Source organism: Mycetomoellerius zeteki, unplaced genomic scaffold (assembly GCF_001594055.1).
Source record: "Mycetomoellerius zeteki isolate Tzet28-1 unplaced genomic scaffold, Tzet1.0 scaffold64, whole genome shotgun sequence".
Lineage (NCBI taxonomy): Eukaryota > Metazoa > Arthropoda > Insecta > Hymenoptera > Formicidae > Mycetomoellerius > Mycetomoellerius zeteki.
In genome coordinates, this window is record NW_017257654.1 from 594565 (window position 1) to 602484 (window position 7920).

Sequence of the window (7920 nt, forward strand, 5' to 3'; positions counted from 1 at the left end):
CCCAGATCGCAATCTCTTCTTCTGAAGAGATTGCGAAATACGTCCCATTTGAAACGCTTATCGGTGTCTCTTCCATTTATATTTGAAAATTCATTTACCTTCGTGTTATCTGGTTATCTAGCTCGTAAGCTTTATCTGATCGTTAAAAGATATGAGTCTCTATCGATCATTTTTCATACCCGGCATTTCAACATATACGTTTTCTTTTGCCAACAGGAATGCTTAGAGCAGATAGCTTAATTATCTGCTTCAAGCATGCATTCCGCGATTGAATGTAAATTAAATCATGGTAGAAAAGATGATTCTTTGAGAATATCAACTAGAAAATGGCAATTACAAAGTGATTGCAAGATGATCGCAAAAAGCAAATTTCTTGGGAAAAATAATAATACTTTTATCTACCCTACTCATGTAATGTAATTTACTAATCGTATCCGAACATTATAGAAAACATGTGGTTAATAAAAATCATCAAAAAAAGTACAATCAATAAGATTAAAATTGCTCCAAACAGAAAAATATGTTTGTGCCATGCATTAAAGTTTTAAATATTATTTTTAAATAGTGTTAAAGCAAAAAAAAATAGATACTTCTATATGAGTTAAAACAGAATTATTTTTGAGTGAAAACTTGGAAGTACAATACATATCATTTACGTTGAGTTAGGTAATAGATTAATATAATGGAAACTTGGCGCCGGTTATTGATCAAATCTTTTACACAAATAATATATATGATTTGATTTTTTTTAATTTGGTACAACAGATTTTTTTCAAGCAGTGAGTCTATACTTGTGACATCCTGTTTTAAATTTCTTTTTTAAGTAAAATGTATGAAAAAGTTAAAAACAATTAAAAAATAGGAAGAAAGATATGTAGAAAATCTCGTTTGCAATAAATTTCTTAGTATTAATACCTTTGTTTAATTTTATCGATTTTTCGACAAATTTAACATATAAATTCTTCTTTTATTGTAATAAACATAGCTCATATATTTGCTATCATGTTATTAATTCATGATAAACTTTTCGATTTATTTTAATACTTTTAATTCTTTAAAAATCTGTAGAAGAAATCTTTGTTTACAACAAATATAACACAGTTTCCTTCAATCTTTCGTGATCATAGATACGTGCATGTAGAAAGTGTATTTCGCTTCAACGTCGATAAATTACCTTCTGTTATCGACAATCTGCAAAAATGGTTACCATCTATCCATTTGCCCATAAATTCCCAACGCAGGATAACTCGAAAGTTTTGACATGCGCCTCTGATAATAAGAAATATTATATATATATGTGCTAAGATATTTTTAAAGAAATATAATTGAAAAAGACTACAATTTTATAATTCAAAGTCAATTTGTAATTTAATTAATTTCGTTTCATAAATTATCATTACAGTGCTTTTAATCTCTTGGAATGTGTATTTTGCAATATTTAATTATATTTCATAAATGATCCTAAAACACAAACATTCCATTAATTAAAAAATAAAAAAAGAGTCGAGAGAAGAGAAGTTGGCACTCTTGAGGTTAATCGGCGGAAGAAAAAAAAAGAGGTATATTTTAACTCTTTCACACTTTAGGATCCAAACCGTATCTATCCGCTCCTGTCCTCGGTAGAAGTAGAAAGAGAACGGGATTGGTCACAGAGAATGCGCGAGAAGTGCACCTACCCCGATGCAGGAAGGGGAGAGGTGGAAGAAGGGAGAAAGCGAGAGCAATGGTGGAGGGTAAGTTGCTAATTAGAGCCAGATTAAACGCTTGTCTGGGGAGCCATTTTCCTTGCCGTTCCTCACCGTAGCCGAAGGAGGATGAGCGGCGTAGCGAGACGATGAGGGGGAGAGGGGACAGGAAAAATGGGGGGACTTGCGGGGGCAGCTGAGGCTGCGAGAAACGAGGGAGGGGGATGGCGGCGAAGGGACGACGAAACGCCGACGCCGACGCCGGCGGGAGAGGCGGGCTTAATGAAAAGTGTTTGCCCCGTAAAAGTTAAGATTAATTGGCGCTCGGGGGGTGGTTACCGCGATAATCAGCCTGGACCAGTGGTTTTCAAACCTTCTCCGGCCGCCCTGCCGATCATATTCTCCTTCGGGCCGCGATCGAATACGTTAGCCACAAGCAAAAGTTCCTCCCAAACTGCTCGTCGTGTTACATCGTATCGCGCGAAAACATTTATACTTTTTAATACTGTCCCGTATCTCTCAAGAGAATGAAAAGTGCAGTAAAACTTCGCCGATGTAAACACCTCGCTCTCGAATTCAAGCACAATCTCGAGAGATGAAGTCTGGAAGAATCTAAGTAGTTGCAGAAAACCATTTCGAAACCAGATAGGTTTCCTCCAATTATGAGACTCATGTTTTCGTGGATCTGTAATACTACAACGCGATAGAAATTGTGAGAGAAAGAGCAAGATTTTCCAATGATTAAAATTTTATTTTTATAAACTATTCTTCAATCACAAATTCTCGACAATATAACATTATAACATTCAATTAAATGATCATATATACCTTTAATTAAATTTTAGAATTTAAGCTCTGTCTATATGAGCTTTAAAATGTGATCGTTGTTTAATTTTTATATCACAGTCGCTTTTTATTATTTTAATTATTATGATCCGTATTTATCTTTCACTTTTATCAATAAATGTGAGCATAAATTATATGTTAAATGCGTGCATTTGTCGATAAAAGTGCGATATAAATACGAATACTTAATGTTTTACATTTCTCTCTTGTATATATTTATACATAATACATGTCAATTACTGTTGAAGATAATTGAGATAAAAGCCTCAAAAAAGTATTACTTTAAAATCTTGAAAGCTTTCTCTTATCATATTCTGCAAATTTATATGAAAAGTCTATCAAAAGTGATCCGCAAAGCAGCAGTCTATTATCGGCGATAATCATACGGCAACATAATTAGAGAAATTTAATTACGTCTTTCCGCGCAATGCTTTCGTTCACGGTTGAGCACAGCTGGAATGGGAGGTTAATTTGGCGACACCTAGTTTCATTAACAACGCCATTAAAAGTAATGGCCGGTGAGGGGGCGAAGTCGGTCGCGAAGCCTCCTAGGGGGCTGGGAGATTCTAATTACGGAATAGGACTTCCCTGGTGGAGTACGTAAGGTGGTGGGTAGGGAACGGAGAGGAGGTCAAACGCCGGATAGGGAGGATGGGCCATCGAGTCGAAAGACGCCATGATATTCGTTAAACGGCATAATTGCACCCTCCGGAACAGAGCTCGCGTAATTGTCCCGAGCACGACGACGTCGTGAAAAACTTATCGTCCGAACTGATTATTGAAATCGCGCGATTAATTTCCGCATTTGAAATGATAGCTAGAAACGAGCAATGGAAGACATCTTCTATGAAATCTTGTTACACAAGTTTCAATGAAAGTATATAATAAAAATTTATATATTGTCGTACTCATATCGCGTATACGACAATACGGTTAATGTAACAAGATAATAAACGTACGGATAAAAAGGTAAGATGGAATAATAAAGCAAGAATGATAAAAAAAAATGTCTGTGTAAAGAAAATTAATGATTTTCGTTAATTGAATTGTATAGTATTGAACGAATTGTATATCTGTGCGAATTACATATCCAAACTGATAAAGGGGATAATGAAATATATCAAGATGCGATAATATTTCGCACGTAACTTTAATGGAAAACTTATAAATCAATTATATGGTTTCATTTGCCATTATCACTCGTTAATCTAAAGTGGAGCGACGTAGTTAATGACGATGATGGTTAATAACGACGATTATTTATCGCAGTAATAAAATAGCCATTTCATTAACCTATTTATACCAATAAAATCGCCATGCACAATCCGTCTGATAAACAAACCTACAGTGATTCATACGCATTTCTGTTATCAGTCATATTAAACATAATATTGTTTTACGAAATCATGCTAATTAGAAGTAACGAAAAAATAATATAAATGAATATGTTTTTATTATAAATATACACACTTATCAAAAACAGATGTATCGATAATTACCATCGTATCGTTAAACAATATCAAATTAAAGTTTGATAAGGAATCAATGTAACTTCAAATTTTTCACATATATGTGCAAACGTTTCTAACAAAATATAATCACAGAAAGACAATTTCTTCATTTCTTTTGAATTTGCAACGAAATTTAAATAGAATTATAACTGTCACAAATAGGAGAGAGATAAAACAAATTCAATAATACATTCCGCAATTTTAAAATTGAAAAACTTTCCCATGTTAAAATTACGTTTATATTACATCAGCTAATAAAAACAAGAATATCATGTGAACAAATCTTTTAACTTACTGATTTCACAAAATTATAATATATAAAATTTGGGGTGCCCTACCCTAAGTATTACTTTAGCGAATGTAAATGAGCAAAGAATTTAAATTAGTCCGATAAACGAGCAAACGATCGATATGAATCAATTAACGATATTTAATTTTTATTTACATAAATATAAACGTTTTGCGATAAGCGAATATGCGACATCAATTAGGACTTATCAGCGGACACTGATAGCTAATCGAAACAGCAATCTTATCTTTCGGATAAGAAGTACGACGTGCGAATTAAGCATTATCAAATTATTAATTATTTTTTGTCAAAGAGAGACGCAAAAGCACATAGAGTGCTTTCTTCTTTCTCGCACCTGTACTTGGGCCCGCTAATTTATTCTGAATTCTTGATTATCGAAAAAGTCGCGAAATCTAATAGTCTGCCAATCAGCATTACCAAATGAGAGAATAGTTATCTACACTTTGTACAATCGCGTGACGTTTACACCATTCGAAGTGTATAAATCTGTCGACTTAAAAGGAACATTGCCATTTATGCAAACATTTTTTGAAGCGAATATTAATTCTTTTCAAATATCTTACGCGAAATGAATCTGGTTTAATATATTTTTAAAAATACTTCAACTCTCCGAACTCATTAATTTTTAAATGTTAAATTCAATGGCATAATTGAATTGATGAGATCGTACTTATCGCTAATAAGACATATGTGATTTGTTTGCGTATTACTTAGCAATATTATTTCTCGATTGTTATAATATTTTTGAAAGATATGATCCTACAAATTTGTTTTTAAAGGTTATTCTTGAGTAAAAGACCTTTTACGAATTTATTTTCGTACGGCGATACGGAGAATTCTCGCTTATCGTGACGGAGCATAATCGATGGTTAAAAATCGTTTTATGTTTGCTCGGTAGCAAGAGGGTGACAGAAAGTTACCTCTGTATATACCAGAGGTCCACAATATGATATACACATATGTTTGCTACCTGCATGGACCCTGATATATCGACAGTGGCGTAGAATGTATTAATATCCAAGGACTCATATAAACAGCTACGAACTATAAAATAATCAATCGTATTTTGCATATCACGGTTTATGTGTTTATAATCAAGATATTACAAAATAAAAAAGAAATATTTTAAAACATAAGAAGAATATGCAAAAATAGTTGTCCAATATATAACTTTTATGAGATTAAGAACATGTGAGTATAATAAAGAATACATAAATAAAAATATAAAATAAAAGACAAGAAGTCAAGTATTAATATAAAAGAATTAATAATAAATTACAATGAACCATAAATTTCTTCTAACTTATTATCTAAATTTATATCATTAGAATTTTTTCTTATAATAATTAAATTTATTTTGTATGATGATAAATAAAATGATAAATTTGAGGTAAAATAATTAAGACAAGAACAGAAATAATTATTCATTTCATCCTCCAGAAAAATTCGATGAAATAAAGAATTCAGCGAATATAGCAAATTAAATCCCTTCTTAAACACTTGGAAAAATTTAATTTTCTCAAAATTTTCTCTTAATTTTCTCGAAGTCTTAGAAAAGTAGGTTGAACTACTGCCATGTGCACCGTGTTAATCTTTCAAAATATATTTTAAGAGAACAACATATGTGTCCACGACACTGATGCGATAACATTACGAGAGTACGTAGAAACGTATCGAGAGGAGAGTGAAAACGAGTATTCCGTGAGTGTGCTGGACGTGCTTCGGCCCTTAAGTAAACACATACAAGCAAACGAGGAGAGCGAACCATTTACCTTCCAAGCACAATGTTCGTGGTGGGACATCGGGTGATCCATCATTTTTCAATTGTTAAACGCCTCAAGTATCTAGACGCGACGAGTATCTTCACGCATTTACATCGAATTATTATCAATTTTTGCATCACTGACGGATCTTTCCCAAGTTTTAAATATATAATCGCATTCTAAGTATAATAATAGTCACGTATATGTATAACGTATATATATGTATGTAAGTGCTGTACGCTTAATAATTAAAAAATTAATATTTGAGGAAAAAAGATTAGAATATAAGATAACAATATGAGGTACCAAGAATTTTTACTCGACAAATAGATATACCTATTATATTATATGTACAATGATCTATAAAATATGTTTGTATTTTATTATATCAAACTTATAAGATATAAGATAAAATATTTAATATAATAGTTCCGAAATCTAAGAATATTTCATATCCCTAATTTCTACTCTATTGTGATTAATGTATTTTAAGTATTTTAATTCTGGAATACGTTGATTCTTTTGTTACGATTGTTGAATCATAATCGTAATACTAATTTTACAAAGCATTTTAAAGTTCAAAGAAATATTTGTGACCTTTAGACGCATTGTTACCCCACTGATAATCAACTATTCGTTCGACTGATATAAGAAACAGCCGATAAGGGGAACGATTACTCGTAAACGGGGTGTGATACCTATTAGCTGACCATTAGGTACCTGATAACACAACACGTATTATTGATACAATACTTCATTGTATGATGCTATCCGAACGGATATTCACTAATACGCATATCTCTGATTACATATTTTTCAGATAATCAGATATGCGCTATAATTAATCTCAATGACTCCAATCATTGCCACGATAAGAAATATTTTGATTATAAATTTATATCTATTCTTTAAAAATTATATACAACATATATTTTATTATTATATATAATAATATAATATATACATATATAAATATATATGTAATTAACCAGTCTAAAATTAATCAATATGGAAAGTTAAAGTATCAATGCAAGAAATAGAAGAAAAATTGTGATATAGTTTGGTACTTATTTATAGAACAAGAAAACTTGCAATATAAAAAACAGATCAATCCGAGGAGTTTATTCCTCGAATAATTCGAAAGGTTAAGTTCTAGAGGATATTTCAATAAAAAAAGAAGTTTGATTGAATGAAAGAAATATATCAGTTTCCAATGAAATTCACGAATAATTTGCTCTCTAATAATTCAGTATCTCAGTTTCTACTTCAATTTTCCTAATATTGAAGATATTAAGACAATAATTTGTAGACTGAAATATAATTCTCATGAACTATCATGTTACGGATTATGTTAATAAAAAAAGATTAGTTCAAAAGAGATAAAACGGTTTTACCATTTTCTTCAAATTGAATCTTACGAACTTAAGTAGGTGGCCATCGGACTTGAGACAGTTAAATTAATGACACGATAATATCGATTACAATCTTGATACCCGTCGCGCGGATATCAAGAATCCCCAAGAAGATGCCGCGGAATTGTTCATCTGCTTGCACCCTCGCCACATTTTCACGCCTATTTGCTTCTCCTTCAGACTTCCACGGTCACGTGGAGAACCTTCGTGCGTCTCTTCACGTCTCTTTCTATATCTCTCTCGCGCCGATCCTTCACGCAAGCTCTGATTGGTCGAGGGGGAAACTCCAGGGTGGCATTGCTATCCCCGTTGCACTCGATGGAAGTACCTCGCTGTATCTCATTCTCGCCGAAGGATCTGTGGGTGTGTAGCTCGGACACGCCCGATCCGCGA